Here is a 19,223-nt window from a genome sequence, read left to right on the forward strand (position 1 = left end):
GACTGAGCTATTTCCTGTCAGTCTCCACAACAAAATTCAATTAAAACATCCCCTTTATACAAATTGACCCCCAACTCGTTCCAACTGATAAGGGTGCTAACTAGGTAAAGACTGGAGCATCTCCCGGGCCACTCAGTAAGTGAGGTACTAAGAGAGACACTATGAGCCCAGCCCGGCTCTCTCCATTTTCCAATAAACTCCAGCAATCAGATCAGTCCTGCTTTAAATGGGGGACTTGATGGCAGCAGCCTGCATTAGCCGCTGGTGTTCTACCAATCCCATTAGTCAGAGACAGTGACAGTTTCCAGCCAAATAGGCAGGTACCACACACAAAGGCAAACACATGGTACAAACGCATACACACCCCTGACAGGACCTCTTGTGGCTGTTTGTGGTCCTTATTGGATATTCCAAGGCATGCATGTATGTCGTTATTGTTGAGCAGTCAGGCACTTGATGTTTCAAAGTAGATTGCCAGTCATTAGATCGTATTAGCAGCTCTTACATGAGCAGAGGGCAGAGCTGGATGTGTGTAGGCAAGTGTTCATTTGAGTTTGTACTGCTACGATATGAGTGTACAAAAACTGGTCTGATTTGATCTCTTTCATGTCCTAATGATTAGCTGGACCAAAGTAATTTCCATTGATTGGATGTATGTAAATTATAAGTCATTCCAAATAAGCAACCACAATGACAACTAGCTGCTAAGAGCTATGAACAGTGTGATCAAAATAGTTGTCATACCTCAGACAGACACTCAAAAACCACTAAAATCTATATCCTCGCCTCACCTCAACTCTTCCCTTGAGTCATTGTTACATAAAACTTACCTGTTTAAGTAAAGGTCAGTGATGAGTGATAACATTGTGTAGGATTTGTGGGCCGGTGACAGATAGAGTTTCAGTGTGTTCTGTTCTTTATCAGATACCAGATAGGAAGAGTGGGGTGGCTGTGGTTTACAGGCACAGAAGGGTTACTAAAGTGAAATGAAAGCCCAGCACAGGACAGGGAGATGGATGGACAGAGGGAGGAGGAGAGGGATGGGCAGAGGGACGAGCAGAGGGACGGGCAGAGGGATGGACAGAGGGACGGGCAGAGGGACGGGCAGAGGGGCGGGCAGAGGGACGGGCAGAGGGAGGGGCAGAGGGATGGGCAGAGGGACGAAGAGAGGGACGGGCAGAGGGACGGGCAGAGGGACGGGGAGAGGGACGGGCAGAGGAACGGGCAGAGGGAAGAAGCGAAGGACGGTAGAGGGACAGGCAGAGGGACGGGCAGAGGGACGGAGAGAGGGACGGGCAGAGGGACGGGGAGAGGGACGGGCAGAGGGACAGGCAGAGAGACGGGGAGAGTGATGGGCAGAAGGACGGGGAGATGGACGGGCAGAGGGACGGGGAGATGGACGGGGAGAGGGACGGGCAGAGAGACAGGGAGAGGGACAGGGAGAGGGACGGGCAGAGGGGTGGGGAGATGGACGGGGAGATGGACGGGCAGAGAGACGGGGAGTGGGACAGGGAGAGGGACGGTCAGAGGGACAGGCAGAGAGACGGGGAGATGGACGGGGAGATGGACGGGCAGAGAGACGGGGAGTGGGACAGGGAGGGGGACGGGCAGAGGGAATGGGGAGATAGACGGGGAGAGGGAGAGGGACCGGCAGAGGGATGGGGAGAGGGTTGTGGAGAGGGATGGGGGAGAGGGACGGGCAGAGGGACCTGTAGAGGGCTGGGAAGAGGGACGAGGAGAGAGACGGGCAGAGGGACGGGGAGAGCGACGAGCAGAGGGTCGGGGAGAGGGACTGGGAGAGGGACAGGGACAGGGTCAGCGAGAGGGGGAGTGTGACTCGACGAGAGCAGTGCAGTGTCTCAGGTTACCAGAGTGGGTCACTGAGCCTAGCCTCACGGAGAGATGTAGAGAGAGGAATAGAAAAGGTATGGACATGTCAGCAGTGCAACGCTCAAACCTCGCAGAGAGAGGCATTGAGATAGAGATGGATGGGCCAGGTCAGTGTTGCATTTGAAGAGCGACCTGAAACCATCCATCTGGAGGCAGCTTAGTTGGGGATTCTGAACCAAGGCTTTGTGATGGTTCTTTTCTCAGAACTCTTTATTGGAAAATTATTTTCAAGGCGTGCTCCAAAATGTTTTTTAGGGAAAGTGGAAATAAAGACCACCATGTGTTTTTTGTTCCAAATCCAATTCCCTGTTACTTACCATATTGTGCAGTACTGTGGTAACATCTCATTATCCTCCATACTGTGCAGTACTGTGGTAACATTTCATTATCCTCCATACTGTGCAGTACTGTGGTAACATTTCATTATTCTCCATACTGTGCAGTACTGTGGTAACATGTCATTATCCTCCATACTGTGCAGTACTGTGGTAACATCTCATTATCTACCATACTGTGCAGTACTGTGGTAACATTTCCTTATCCTCCATACTGTGCAGTACTGTGGTAACATCTCATTATCTACCATACTGTGCAGTACTGTGGTAACATCTCATTCTCTGCCATACTGTGCAGTACTGTGGTAACATCTCATTATCTACCATACTGTGCAGTACTGTGGTAACATCTCATTATCTACCATACTGTGCAGTACTGTGGTAGCGTCTCATTATCTACCATACTGTGCAGTACTGTGGTAGCATCTCATTCTCTGCCATACTGTGCAGTACTGTGGTAGCATCTCATTCTCTGCCATACTGTGCAGTACTGTGGTAGCATCTCATTCTCTGCCATACTGTGCAGTACTGTGGTAGCATCTCATTCTCTGCCATACTGTGCAGTACTGTGGTAGCGTCTCATTATCTACCACACTGTGCAGTACTGTGGTAGCATCTCATTCTCTGCCTTACTGTGCAGTACTGTGGTAGCATCTCATTCTCTGCCTTACTGTGCAGTACTGTGGTAGCATCTCATTCTCTGCCTTACTGTGCAGTACTGTGGTAGCATCTCATTCTCTGCCTTACTGTGCAGTACTGTGGTAGCATCTCATTCTCTGCCTTACTGTGCAGTACTGTGGTAGCATCTCATTCTCTGCCTTACTGTGCAGTACTGTGGTAGCATCTCATTCTCTGCCTTACTGTGCAGTACTGTGGTAGCATCTCATTCTCTGCCTTACTGTGCAGTACTGTGGTAGCATCTCATTCTCTGCCTTACTGTGCAGTACTGTGGTAGCATCTCATTCTCTGCCTTACTGTGCAGTACTGTGGTAGTACTGTGGTACCTGACGTCCTCTGATCCTGCTTCTTCTGATGGGTCCTGGATCAGGATCAGCCAGTTCATGTAGGCCAGATAAAGCCCTCTCCTTCCATTACTGTAATGGAAGCATTTTCATCTTTTGATCTTTTTACTCCTGTGTTCGTTAGTTTGCATGTGTCAGAGATACAGCTTTATTTAGTGAGTTTATTCATCTGAACAGGGGGGATTCTGGATGCTAAAACCTGAGCCAGATTAGCACTGACCCCCTGGATCTCCTTCTCCCTCTCATCTCCCTTACATTACTCACAAACACACACGCACAGGCGCACACACGCACACGCACACGCACACGCACACGCACACGCACACGCACACACACACACACACACACACACACACACACACACACACACACACACACACACACACACACACACACACATCAGGCTGAATACACTCTGTAAACACAAACACTTGTTCATCACTTCCCCTCACTGCGCCTGTGTAACTACTACTCTTCAGTTCTTAGCCTTTGGTTTGTCATCTCCCTGTCTCTTCTCCTCGCTTCACTCGCTCCCCAGATGTGTTGGATGTGGACGTGTACTTTGTCCAGATCAGCCGTGAGATGAGATGAGAGGAAGTGGGAGATATTGTTCTTCCTGTGGCGCTAAGCCCTGGGCGATTACCCTGTCAGGGGGAAGAACTCAGCCACGCAGCCGACTGCCACAACCCAACTCTAAATCCCAACTGATCGTAAAAGAGGAAGATTTTACACTTTATATTCCTCCCATCTCTTAATTCAGCCGATGCGGAGAGGATCTTCGCCTCGTCCTCATCTTATCCACAGCAGCTATCCCACTCAGCTAGTGGCATCAACCCCTAAGCTTGTGCTGTAGGGATAAGACTCAACGCCTTGTCAGGCCAGATCAACGTGATTTTACAATACAGCCAAAGAGAGGGGCCAGTGTAGGCGCTGCAGCTACCACACACAGATACCCAGCCACCACAACACTGCGGGAACCCAGTTCCACTTCATCTCGCCAAAGCATAAACATGCAGAAATATCATCTGAAGTAAAAAATGATACAAAACGAAAAACAATCTTATGCACAAGCCTAACGACCGCATCTCTAAAATCTGCAAAGCCAGAATGTAGCTAGCTACCACATACAATCCCTGTCCTATCTTTCCTTCTATCTGTCAGTCTGTCTAGAAGGCTCATCTCTACAGGCCTCATTTAAATGGATCCATCAGTCGATCTTATCTGCCTTCACAGAAACACATTGTAACACGTGTGCAAATTCCTCATGAAGTCAGCAAGGTCACTAAGAGGAGGTATATAGAGTGGTGTCCTCTTCAGTTGGGGACTTAACTGAAGAGAACAAAACTGCATGACTAGCGTAGGCTGTGTGTGTGTGTGTGTGTGTGTGTAGGCTGTGTGTGTATAAGAGAAAGAGAACTTGACAGTTACTGTATTTTCCCCAAATATCGGGGGACAGAGACGGACAGAAAGAAGAGGTAGAAGGAGGTACAGGGAGGATGGAGTCCTAGAAAGAGAGAGGATGAGGGAGAGAGGGGTAGAAGGACCCTCGACGTCCCTATGTCCAGCTGTGAAGTGACACACCACTGCCACTCCCTGCTCTCTTCTCTGTCTGCAAGACAGGACTTTCCAACTTCTTTCCTGTTGTGGTTTGATAATAATATACGGCCATGCTAGTATATTACTACCTCCCTCCCCTCTGCTTCAGTTTTACGACTGACAGCTTAAAAATAAAGTACTCTCTAAATCTCCAGCAGAAATAAAGCTGCTATATCCAATGTTCCTTCATGTTGCTGGTTCTTTTCTCCCCCTGTCACAAATCAGTGCCTTCTACTGGATATCTTTGAATGTGTTTCACTGACTTATTTAAACAATTTTAATGAACTTATTCTGAAGGGTGTCGGTTCTCTGTCCAGCATTATGACTAAGGTGACACAGGTCTTCTCTCTAGTGACCACACTTTCTTACTGATAAAGTACTTACACACACACTGCCCACACACACTGCTCTGTACTTGACCACATTCCAGCAAAGGGCGATCGTGAATCTCCCCCTGGAATCCGAGCCCTGAGCTGGTGAGGAGGCCTGTGGCCGGACTCCCCCTTTCCACCATAAAGTGAGCCCTGGGTGGTCAGGAGGGACCTGCGTGGCCCCTGACCTCCATCCATCAGCCAGAGGGGAGTATTAAGTGCTCAGTCCTGCCTGCCAGCGCCTTAAATCAGCCTGCCAAGACACAGCAGCACCATCATACAGTAAACATGCCCCGCTTGCCCCACCTAATTCACCCAAGGCCCGCAGGTGCCACGACAAACCACAAAACCAATCATACCACAGAACCACCGTCAGGCATGAAATCCTTCAATCACTCTCATCAAATACTGAGCAGTGATGTACTGAAGGGACTTTTATGTAACTCACAGAATCATTGGGTCCCATCGTATCAAACACCTTTAAAACAGGCCCGTTTATCTAATACTTTTGACATTTAAACAGCCATGTGCCTCTATTCTACCTCAGCACAGTGAAATACTTGAACTCAAAGCCAAAACATGCACAGAGAGAGCAGCCCGTCAATCATTTGGTCAGACAAAAAGAGAGAGACCACCGTTGGGTCAGAGAGCAAAGCCTGAGAGTCACAGAGGCACCTATCCCTTCCCGCACAGACACGCACACAAAAAACACAGACACACACACATGTAGACTGTGTGCCGCAAGCCAGTCCAGTGGGCGTATGCACAGTACTGCAGCATAGCTTTTTGAACATCTGATATACATACGCTCGTGCACGTACACACACACATTTACACTGTTCCACAGTTTACAGCCTGACAGTCTCTGTTTCTCACAGGGGTTGGACTGTGGGAACCATGCTGTCACTTCCTGTGCCTGCGGGACTCATCCAATCCCAATCAGATAAGAGTCAACCCTCCGCCAATCAGAGCTGGGTCTCAGATTCACATGACAGGGCACCAACCGCAACAAAGGCATAACTTGCCAGGGAAAATGTCTTGATCTCAATTGTATCCTCCCCAACTCCACCCTCCCCACCAAAATTGTTGTTTGGAGACAAGGTTTCTTTTTGTCTTTGCCCATAATTACTATCTCTTTCATCTGCCCCCCTGTTCCCCTTGACCCCTGCTCTGGGGTCAGTGCCCAGGATATCCCACTCTACCCTGCTCCATAATGTGCCTTTTAGGGCGGATGAAGAGGGGCATTCACGCCATGGCAGACAGGAGCAGGAGAGGAGAGCAATCACTCCATCACGGCTTGCCCCCTTCTGTCCCAGCCCAGCCTAAACACCCAAACACCAACCCGCACTCCCAACATCAAAGCCAGGCCAGACCACAGCCCAGCATCCCAGCACAGAGCAGGCCTCTGTCAGAACCCGGGGGAGCTCACTGGCCTGCTGGACAATACAGTCTGAGAGGCATGTACACATCTCCAGCTATAGGGTGTTGTTCCCAGTTTGTACCATACCATGCTTGATACTCGTCACTGGAGGTTTTGAGGTGTGTGGGAGTCGACCCACACAAAGCACACATTATCAGAGCCATCCGACAGGGTGTGAGTGGGGTTGGAAAGATAGCTAAGCTCCTATACGATGACTTAATAGAGAGTTGTGTGGATTTTGTGGAACTTCCCAGTACTTAGATAATAGCAGCCAAGTTCTTCTAGCAATGATCAGAATTAGACTACAACAAATATAAAAAGCTGGAACTGTATTTTTAGCATTCCTTAAAAGAGGCAAAGAATGATTGGAATTCTGCCAGAATCGCTCACAACCCACACAACAATGGCCGACACAATGCACACATACATTTCTTAATAATGGGTCGCTAAAAAGCTATGTTTGATCACACACACAAACAAGCATCAAATCGCAGCTCGTATGAGGCAGGGCGACATTGTCACTAATATGACCAATGGCACCACTATCTCTGGCAATCTCAACCCTTCGCTCTCTCACAGGGCTCTTTGGATCCCAAGCTGCATGGGAACATAGTCCCTTGCAAAAGTATTCATCCCTCTTGGTGTTTTTCCTATTTTGATGCATTACAACCTGTCATTTAAATTGATTTGATATTTGGATTTCATGTAATGAACAGCTGCCCTGGTCTGGTCTGGTCTGGTGTGTTGTGGTCTGGTGTGGTCTGGTCTGGTCTGGTCTGGTGTGTTGTGGTCTGGTGTGGTCTGGTCTGGTCTGGTGTGTTGTGGTCTGATGTGGTCTGGTCTGGTCTGGTGGGTTGTGGTCTGGTCTGGTCTGGTGTGGTCTGGTGTGGTGTGGTGTGGTTTGGTGTGGTCTGGTCTGGTGTGGTCTGGTGTGGTGTGGTGTGGTCTGGTGTGGTCTGGTCTGGTGTGGTCTGGTCTGGTCTGGTCTGGTGTGGTCTGGTCTGGTCTGGTCTGGTCTGGTGTGGTCTGGTCTGGTATGCCTGGAGTTTCCACAGCCTGTAGAGTTCCACTCTCTGATCAATAGGTGGATTAATTGCTGAGAGGGTGGGGGGTGGTAGGGCTTGTCAGAGCCCCAGGCAGGGGAGGGTTTTTGGGAAAGGGGGAGTATGAGGGTAAAGGAGGGGGGTAAGGATGGTGCTGACAGGCAGGGAAAGCTGGGGGGATTTAAATGATGAGCAGAGCAGAGCAGAGTGGAGCGGGCCCCCGCTCCGGGTCACCTGGCAGCGTGCGGCATGGCGAGCCGTCAGATTAGGATCTGAGAGGGGGAGATAACGAGTTTATTGCCCCCTGGACAGGGCTGCTGGAGCCAGGGAGGAGGGCCAGCCCAGGGAGGGTGGGTGGGAGCGTTTGTGTTTGTTTTAACCTGGAGAGATACTGTACTGCCTGGCCCTTTGAAAGGAAACGCCAGGGCTGTAAAGGTTGGAATACCATCCTCCACTCCACCAGGCAGTACAGCAGCTCAGCCATCACAGAACCGGTTGGCGGACCTGGCTCAGAGAACACACACCCAGACCCACAGTGTGAGACCTCCAGCATGGGCCAGACAGACAGAGACAGGACAGTAACATTGAGGCAAAAACGGACAGACAGCCTGTGACCATTGGCACTTTATTGTCCTCGCACTCACAAAGAAACACAACAGTGGACATACAGTACATATGTCCATAGACACAGTACATAGCCTTCACACATATAATATCACACCATCATTTAGGCAAGCAAACAAAGAATATATGTAGTTTAAAGACATTGCAGTCTGTGCACGTTTTCAGGGTCTGCCTGCGTTAACTATGCATGTCTAGCCAAGGCACAGAGAGAAGATAAGGGGATCGGATATGAAAAATATCAACAATAGGACTGTATGAAAATGGGTATTACAGGCTGTCGGAGGAGCTGATGTAGAAACCCATTAGACACAACCAGAGAGAGATCATATTGAGAGGAAATGAGGCAATACAAATATATGGTCTCAACCAAGGTTATTATAGTAAACGAAAACTGAAACGAAAATAAAAACCAAAATTGGAAAAACTTTGAATAACTAAAACTATACGGAAACTATTATCTTCGACTGCAAAACAAACTAAATCCTAAATCCTAATAAATTATGTTTGGTTTTAGTTTGAGGTAAATGCTGTCAGTAGATGGCGATGTTTCAAAAAGTCCTAGCTTGTGCATCACCATCACCAGCTATCACAAGCTAACAGGGAAGAAATCTGAGGGCGAATGCAGAGCGGGACTGGGCCAAGCTCGAACAGCTTGTGAAGTTGTTGGAGCCATTCGCAATCCACACCGACCAACTTCAAAATGACAGCCAGCTGCTGTCTGATGTGGTGCCGTGCCTTCTCAACCTTGAGGCACACTTACAGTCAACTGCTTTTGCAAAACAGTTGGCCAGGTCCTCTTGTCACTGAGTGAGCACTTTGCATGCATACTGAATCCTCTGGCAGCCAACTACAATCCAACCCCTGCAGCAGCTTGCCTGATGCATCCAAGTGGGTCTCTGGCACTTCGCTCAACAGAGATGGAGCCACTGATGAGGGAAGCGGAGTCTTTTGTACTTCAGCAAATCAGAGACTATTAGCCGTGGAGCTGTAAGACCCCAGGAAGATGCCAGCGCATTGAATCCAGCAAGCATCTCGACCACAGTGCTTCAGAAATATAGCTTCCTCGCATCGAAGATTGCATCTGAGGTCACTGTTCAGCCAGAGGGTCAACCTGGTAGGGCAATAAGTGCTGTGTGTGAAGCTGTAGAAATACCTGGAAGAGGTAAATGGGAGCATGTTTACAGAACCACCTCTCTAGTTCTGCCAGGCAAGGATAGCTGTTTATCCAAAGCTGTTCCCTGTGGAACTGGATCTGGTTTCTGCCCCGGCATCCCAAGCCTTTGTAGAGTGAATATTGTCTGTCTGTGGACAACTGACATCAGGCTTGAGAAACTGAAAGATCACCACTCTGGAACGCAGAGTCTTCTTGAAGATAATCCAGAAAATCTTGTTTGGTTGAACAGAAACACACACACACACGCATGCACACACACACACACACACACACACGCACACGCACGCACACACACACACACACACACACACACACACACACACACACACACACACACACACACACACACACACACACACACACACAAGCTGGCTGGCTGGCTGGCTAAACGGATGGATTTGTGAAAAAGTGTTGTATTGCTTATGTTTGTGCTGTTGTTGCAACTGTTTTCATTAACCTTATTTGTAGGGGTTTCCACTCTCCTTCTGTCAGGTAAAGGTACTCAATTATTCTACCATCTACCACTAAAGTTAAAAAGGTATTCGATTGGTGTTAACGTGGGCAAGAGTTTCCTTGCACCAGTCTAGGAGCTTATTCCTTCAATCCAAGTCACATTAGGATAGAATTATAATTGAAACCTAACCAAACCTATGTCCAGGCCATGGAGTTGTACAGAGTCCTCTAGTGGCCAAAATACTGTGTTAGAATGGGCAGTGCCATTGAGGACTTCCACCATTTTGATTTAGTCAACTGGGCAGGACTTCAAACTTCATTGGCTGATCCCCCCCCCCGATGACCCGGTTGGCATGACCTGACAACCCCGTATGAGTTGTGACAGCTGGTTCATCAGGAAGGATCAGCCATTGAATTTTATTTGTGAAGAAAAAAAATGAACTACTTCAAGATGGAAGTAGTCTCAATGGCGTTGCCCATGGTCTCACAGACGCCATCATGACACAGATACAGAGATGTTATGTCTATCCAAGTCTATGGTCCTGGCCCATCACTTTATGTATTACTGCCCCTCAGTGGCAAGAAGTGACATCCCAAAAAAGCAAACTATAGGCCGACAACACATTAAATGGCTCGTAGGCAACATTCTGTCCCTAACACTAAAACTAACCCTAACACTAACACTAAAACTAACACTTAAACTAAAACTAAATCATATAAAATATAAATATAAATGTTTATCAAACTGAAACTAAATAAAAATTAGTAAATCAAGTCTGAAAACTAACTCAAACTAAACTGAATTTTTAAGAAAAATCTAAAAACGAATAAATAAAAACTAATATTAAATAGCAAAACTATAATAACGTTGGTCTCAACAATATAAAACAGTTCACATTTCTAACCCAACAAAATGATTACTTAACTATAAAGTGTAAATGAAAGAAACATACACACAGACTCAAACTGTCAAGACACACGCACACAGACACACACTCAAAAGAATTGTGAGGCCCTGTGGAGCGGCACGTGAGCGACCCTCTGTCAGCTGTGTTTGCGCTGAGGCAGGCGAGGGGCTCCCTGCGCCTCCAAAAGAATTGAGAGCGAGAGCAGAGCGAGAGAGGCGGGAGGGGAGAGAGAAGAGGTGCTCGGCAGAAAGGCCAAGGCCTGGAGAGAAGAGAAAAGAGCGGCCACAAAGCCGTCCTCCAGAGAGAAAGGGAGGGGGCTGCTGGAACAATGCCCCCTCAGCTGCAGGTGCAGGGGCTCAGGCCGTGTGTGTGTCCTTTCTTTTTTCTATTAATTGAGCTGATCTGTTGTCTTTTCCCCACTGCAAGTTTAACTCTCAGCTGATTAACATGTGGCCTTTCGCTGCTACTGAGTGTGTGTGTGTGTGTGTGTGTGTGTGTGTGTGTGTGTGTGTGTGTGTGTGTGTGTGTGTGTGTCTGTGTGTCTGTGTGTCTGTGTGTGTAATAGAGCGAGTACGTGTGCATGTGCTGGAGCTCCCTGTGTCTATTCAGAGAGTAATGACATGACAACGGGGATGTGTTAGCACAAGCAAACAGCAACTGTTAACTTGATTTGCACTTGTATGGAGGACGGATGTTTAACACCTATTTGAATAAATGCATTATGGGAAACATGACCTAGAATTGACAGTGGATACACACACGTCAGAGAACCACCAGACGTCATATCTTACTTTAGGAACTACATATAAAAAATAATAATAATCTGTAATTAAAGATAATAAATTATATTTATCTATCCAAACTGGATGATCAGACTTGCAAATCTAAAGAAAGAAAGAAAAAACACCATGACTGCATAATGACATAATAACGGTGTGATAGAACAGTTTTCATATCTGCTGGCTAGCAACATCAATGGCAGCCTTCTCATGGTGAGAGGCCAATATTCACCCTCATAGGACTACTGCAGGCTTGCTGGCCCTGTTTGTACAAGTGGTTTCAATCCCAGACATGAGGCATCACACAGGAGGATGGCTCCTTCTCCTGCAGCCTGAGGGCTCAATACTTGACTACCACAAAACCGCATGGGCATCTTATTAATGTATCGTAGAATGTCTTTATGCATATAAGACGTACACACACACACACACACATGCACGCACGAACACACCCACGCACCCACCCACCCACGCACGCACGCACACACACACGCACGCACGCACGCACGCACGCACGCACGCACACACACACACACACACACACACACACACACACACACACACACACACACACACACACACACACACACACACACACACACACACACACACACACCTCAAAGTGAAGGCCCGAGGGCCAGCGGCAGGGTGCACAGACAGACATAGAGAAGGAGAAACACGTGTAGCACCTTAAAGAAGACACATCAGAGAGAAGTGTCCCCTGTCCTTCCCCCTGTCCCTCCCCCATTCCGCACCTCTGCCCATCCCTTTCATGAGAGATTATTAGGAGAGAGCGAGAGGCAGGGGGTGAAGATGAGGAGCTGCGATTGAACCGAGAGCAACACTTTGTTTTCCCTCTCTCTGCAGATATTACTGCTTAATTAAAAGGGCAGCATGTGCAAAGTATTATTCCAGCTGAGATTGTTATCATTGCCTATGTAATAAATCTTGAAGTATTACAGCTAAATTCAAGCAAATTTCCCTCCTATTAGTTTCCTTTAATTCCCTTTTGTCTGTGTCTGTTTTCGGCTGTCTGTGAAATCTTTTCGGGTTTGCTCTGAGTGTGTGTGTGTGTGTGTGTGTGTGTGTGTGTGTGTGTGTGTGTGTGTGAGTGTGTCTGCCTTGCATAGTAAGTAGTTGAACATTTTGTTCACCACTGAGAATAAAACTGTAACTGTATTCTCTTCAAGAATCTCCATCAGGAAATGTTCCCTGTGGCTCCCCATATCTGTGAAACCATTTCGTACATGCTAAAAATATTAGCGTGCATGCTGTATTCATTTTTAAATGCTGTTTGTCTTTCTGTGGATGACTGTTTCCCCCACTCTCTTCTCTGACAGTATTAAAACCCAATTATACTGTATTGAATACATCTGCTCTACATGTTTTTCCATGATGAATCATGTCTGCTCCTAATACTGCAGATTCAGAGATGGTGATGCTGGGTGTTGGGTTTCTTTTAAAATAACAACTCTAGCCTACCCCCTTCTTGGTAGAGAACAATATCAGAATTGTACAGAAACCATAAAACATCACAACAATTTGCTTTCATGCTTTAAAAAACCCCAGAAAGCCCCAGCACAGTGTTCATCTTTGTCAACAACGACCAAAAATACAAGACATAGTTTATAAGATACGTGAAACGTCCAATGGCTGTGCTACTTTCAACTGAAAACTGCAGGCCTCCAAAGTATCCTATACAAAATGTATCGTGATTGGCCGAGCAGTCTGAATTTGTCTACCGCTTGTATTATTTCCAATAGAGTGTCTTTGGAATCAGATCCAATCATCTGGTAAATGAGTTTAATCCTGGAGCAAATCTGTCTCTCTCATGGGACATTTTCAGAGGTGTCAATCTGAGATAAGGCTCAGTGACAACAAAGCGGACCAAACCTCGGGGGATACAGCCAGCCTTTTACAGGCATAAAAGGAGCACTTGAAAGATACAGTAGAGTTATATAAAAGCAGAAAGGCTTCTTCTCTTTCCATTAAACCGCAGGGAAAGGGGAATGAAAGATGTCGTGTTCAGCTCGACACTAAGCAGACGGTGGTCTGAAAATAAATGTTTTCGTCCCCAGAACAGGAGAGGGAGGGTACATAATAAAAGTAGCCGTTGTCTCTATACAATAAATAAATCTACCATTCAGTGCAAGCAGTCTCTATGCAAACACACGTATGCATGTACGCACACACACACACACACACACACATTTCCCAATGGCATGTCTGTTCTTTGCAGATCCCTACTGCCGTCTAATGGCCATGCCAGTAATTGCAGCTGGGGGAGTGAAGCAGTAAGAAGATGCTATGTTGGAGAAACAACTCTGCGATGTTTACAAACATTACAAACCGTAACATTTCCAATAACTCATCACACTGATACAAAACTGTGCATCGATATTGATTTCCCATAATGATATTGATATTGATTCCCCATAATGGAAATACTGGACTCCGTAAGCTGTTGATATTTTCTATAAATACATATATCACATATGGTGGGGGGTGGGGGGGGGGGGGGGGGATTACAGGTACAATATCCATTTCAATGAATATATTCAGGTTATATAAATATTTACCCGTGGGCTGCCACTCAACACAAAAACAATAGTAAGGAATACAGGCATAGGTGAAGAGATAATACATTCCTTGCCCTGCCCAGACAACATGTCTGACTGACCGCATGTATGCGCTGTCCACATTAAGTACATGCATGTATGAATGCTCACTCACAAACACAAACACATGCACACAATTACGTGATAAGCGTCTCGCAAACAGTTTCAGGGGAACGGAAGAAGGAAAGACAAGGACCAAGTTGAAGAGAACTTGAGGAGGGGAGAGGGGGAAAGGGTCATTTAATGTGTGTAATTTGAACATTAAAAAGAGCAGGAGAGGAAACTAAAAAGGGAAAAAGGAGAAAAGGAAACTTTTAAATACTCTTGGAGGAAAACGAGATCACAGACTGCAATTATATAATTCTTGTCCAAGTGATGGTGGTGATAGCCTGAGAAGAATGTACACACACACACACACACACACACACACACACACACACACACACACACACACACACACACACACACACACACACACACACACACACACACACACACACACACACACACACACACACACACACACACACCAGGGTCCCGGCAGGAGAAAGGCCTCCTTGACTATGTTTAAATGTTGGAAGGTTCTGGAGGTCACCCAGGGGTCAGGTACAGGAAGGGGCTGTGTGTGTATGTTGTAGGCTTTAAGCTCTGGGCCCCTCCTTTCTTATTTCCTCCTTTGGTTTTCAGTTTTTGTCCATTTGCTCCTTCGCTTTTTAGTTATGATGAAAGTAAAATAGCCAAGCATACTTTTGAGTGTTCTCCGATGCCACGGACAGATTTGGATTGGGAGTGGGACTGTGTATGTGCGTGTCTGAGAAAGAGTAGATCTTGATATGAATGCTTCCCATGCATCGCCACACAACACAATGAATACAAGCACATATGATGAATTCTACAAGAGTATGCTATTTCCAGATGAATGCATGCTGCACATGCGCATTCCACGTCTGAGTTTACAAAAAACATGTACACACAAAGTGAGTCAAAGACAAAGATTCCACTCTGAGCACTCGATCAAGTCCTCCGCCATTTCATACACACAGTGGTGGTGGAGGTGCTGGTGGGGCCAGGGGGGTCTGGGGTGCATTCCCAGGGAGCCCCACTGGTCTCATGGAGGTTCTTTGTCTGCAGAAGCAGGGGCAGACTGCAGCAGACTCCAGGAGAGATGCCTATCAGCACCCAGCTACGCTACGGCCTGGAGGAGAGGGAGAGAGAGAGGGAGAGAGAGGGAGAGAGAGAGAGAGAAAGAGAGAGAGAGAGAGAGAGAGAGAGAGAGAGAGAGAGAGAGAGAGAGAGAGAGAGAGATTCACTTTGTATGTTGTCTACCTCACTTGCTTTGGCAATGTTAACACATGTTTCCCATGCCAATAAAGCCCTTGAATTGAAATTGAATTGAATTGAGAGAGAGAGAGAGAGAGAGAGAATTGGGGGAGGAAGCGAAAGAAGGTTCACAATGTGAAACCAAATTCACTGACTGCTAGTGGCAACAAAAAACATAATATCCCAAACTAGAAACTACAATATATGAAAACCAAACCACTCACTGTACTGTACATAATCAACTCTGTAGTACACTCACATAATTACTATAATCTTATGGTCAAATACTTGAGATGAATGATTCAAATGTGTTACATTAATTGTGCATTGATGTTAACAGCAAAATGCTGTGTGTGAATCTCAAATATGTAAACAGCACTAAGTGAGTAAGACAAGTGTAGAGGCACTCTGAGTGATACAGTTTGACATGTAGTGTGTACCATGTCTCTGATTGTAGTAGTATGAATGGGGTCATGTATGTATATATATATGTGGTGACAGGCAGAGTGATCTGTGCTGAGCTGCTGAGTGATCAGGTCAGCAGAGGTCATATTGGAGGTCAACAGGGGTCGTGCCTTCTCCAGGTGTGGCCACTGTTCTCACAGCTCCTTGACAGAAAGAGGACATCTCTCTTTATATACAGTATGCACACAACCCCCACTGCTACTGCTGTCATGTGGCTCAGTTGGTAGAGTATGGCACTTGCAATACCAGGATCGTTGGTTTGGTGCTTCCCACCGGGCCCACACATACGAAACGTATGTATTCATGACTGTAAGTCGCTTTGGATAAAAGTGTCTGCTAAATGGTATTTCTATTATTTTTCATCCCTCTGTTCTCATTGGTCTCAGATATGTAACATAGCCTAGTAGACGAAAATCCGGGACACTCAAATTAGTATGATATGCTACGTTTGGTATGGTTACATAAGATGGAAGGTTATTTTAGCATGTTAGCTAACCCTTTCTCTAACCCTAACTCTTTAACCTAACTCCCAATCCTAACCTTAACCCTAACCTTAACCCCTAACCCCTAGCCTAGCTAACATTATCACCTAGCTAACATTAACGTTAGCCACCTAGACACCTAGATACCAGTAGCCACAACAAATTGGATTCGTAAATATATCAAACATATATCATCTTGCAAATTTGTAACACGCTGTATTATACGAATTGCAATTCGTAATATATCATACAAAATGTATTACAGACAGCCACAAATTAATACATACCATACCAAACGTAACATGTCATATTAATTTGAGTGTCCTGGATTTTTGTTTACTATGTTACGTCTACCCCTGAGTCCAGGTTGCTCTGTTATTTGTATTCATAAAATTTTTTATTTAACCTTTATTTAACTAGGCAAGTCAGTTAAGAACTAATTCTTATTTATAATGACGGCCTACACCGGCCAAACCCTAACCCGGACGATGCTGGGCCAATAGTGCACCACCCTATGGGACTCCCAATCACAGCCGTTTGTGATACAGCCTGAAATCGAACCATGGTCTGTAGTGACGCCTCTAGAACTGAGATGCAGTGCCTTATACAGCTGCGCCACTCGGGAGCACTATATCCTCTTGTATTATCTACCCATCTCTTATTTTCATTTACATGACATTATAATTATGTCGTTGTCACTGAATAATTATTTAGTAATAACTAAACTACTTAGCAATCTACTTATTTATAAGTAATGACTAATTACTGAATGAAAACTGCTGAACAATGGTAACACCATGACAAGTAACACGAGTCTGGTTCCCCAACCCACTCTCTTTCTTTACTTCCTTCTCTTTCTCCTCCTCTCTGGCTGGTGGCAAGGTGGCATGGCCGTTCCGTAGCGGAGTTGTAGACAGGTCTAATGTGTCCTGTCTCCGACATGGTGTCTTCCTGGTTAGAGCGTGAGGGTCGTGGGGGGGGGGGGGGGGGGTCGCACAGTGACCTAGAGATCTCCAGCCTCTGGCAGCGGAAAATGGCATTAGAAGAGTTGGACTGGGGGACGACCGAGCCCAGGATGGGGCGTCAAGCAGTCTAAATATGGAGGGCTGCGATTGGCCATAATTCATTTATACTGGCTGCTCCAACAGAAAGACGTATCTATAGTCTGCTGTACAGCCTCAATGATTTTGTGTTGTTTGTGTGTGTGCTCATGTGTCCGTGTTATGTACATTTTAATTTAACCTTTATTTTCACGTGGTAAGTTGAGTGTGTTATGTGCCTGTGTGTGTTATGTGTTATGTGCCTGTGTGTGTTATGTGCCTGTGTGTGTTATGTGCCTGTGTGTGTTATGTGTTATGTTCCTGTGTGTGTTATGTGTTATGTCAAATTTCAAATCAAATGTATTTATATAGCCCTTCGTACATCCGCTGATATCTCAAAGTGCTGTACAGAAACCCAGCCTAAAACCCCAACCAGCAAGCAATGCAGGTGTAGAAGCATGGTGGCCAAGAAAAACTCCCTAGAAAGGCCAAAACCTAGGAAGAAACCTAGAGAGGAACCAGGCTATGAGGGGTAGCCTGTGTGTGTTATGTGTTATGTGCCTGTGTGTGTTATGTGCTATGTGCCTGTGTGTGTTATGTGTTATGTGCCTGTGTGTGTTATGTGTTTTGCGTATTATATAACCTTTACTAATCCCCTACTGACCTTACCTCTGTATCCTGGCGACCCATGAAAACCCCATTGTAACTGTAACATCCACATTGATGATATACAGTAGCGTCAGAGGCAGCTGAACAAGGCTCTGTAAACTCTGACTGATTGGTGTGGAAGGTTTCCATGTGTGTTCCAGGGAGATGACAAGGATTCAACCGTCTTTGTTCTCTATATACGTTCTACCACAGGAAGTGACTACTATTGCCACCATACAAGTGTCATAACAAATGTCATCTATTGAACTTCAAGTGCGAACCTTGGCGGAGGAGTATTTCTAATAAGACACATAATAGGGGGTACAATATAAAAATAAAAATAAACTATTGCAAGTTGCATAACTAACGCAAACATTATTTTTACGGCTCTGATTTATGTCTCTGCCAGACAGAGAAACAGAGAGAGAGAAACTGAGGCAGAAAGAGAGAGAGAGAGAGAGAGAGAGAGAAGGGAGAGAGAGAAAGAGTGAGGTGGGCGAGAGAACGAACGAGAGAGACAGGTCGAGATAGAGAAGCGACAGTGAATTGGCTGAATGGCGACAGGGACAGAGCAGAGCAGAAAATTGAAGTACATGTAACATGACACAAATGGACAAAAGTATTTAGCTAATGATTTATTATTAAACAGCTCCCCCTGTCCGGCCAAGCCCAGACCCTATTGTAGACAGATGGAGGAGAAGATTAGGAGCACTCTAATGGTTTTCAGATGGCAGGTGGGCTGGTGGGAGGCCTAAGCCCAGGGTTAATCACTGTTAAGTGCTGTGGACAGAAGAGGAGGAGAGGACACCGCCTGTCCAGGACACTGTATCCTGGGGCTTTGGAGGGGCTAGCCCAGGTAAGGCAAGGTAAGGCAGGCCAGGTAGGTAACTCACCTGAGGAAGCAGCTGCCTACCTGCATGGGCCCTGAGGTGAACTCTGTACCCTCTGCCGATATAAGCTTTATATCAACCCCCCCATCCTCTCTCTCTCTCTCTCTCTCTCTCTCTCTCTCTCTCTCAATTCAATTCAATTCAA

At 46.3% G+C, this 19,223-nt stretch overlaps 1 pseudogene; it reads left to right on the top strand.

Annotated features, from left to right (window-relative positions):
* Positions 1–1,012: 1,012 nt before the first annotated feature.
* On the top strand, positions 1,013–9,700 carry LOC149982552 (uncharacterized; annotated as a pseudogene).
* The last annotated feature ends 9,523 nt before the right edge of the window (positions 9,701–19,223 follow it).

The sequence above is a fragment of the Oncorhynchus mykiss genome, chromosome 7, assembly GCF_057628025.1.
Source record: "Oncorhynchus mykiss isolate SJ-2025 chromosome 7, ASM5762802v1, whole genome shotgun sequence".
In the NCBI taxonomy this organism is placed as follows: domain Eukaryota; kingdom Metazoa; phylum Chordata; class Actinopteri; order Salmoniformes; family Salmonidae; genus Oncorhynchus; species Oncorhynchus mykiss.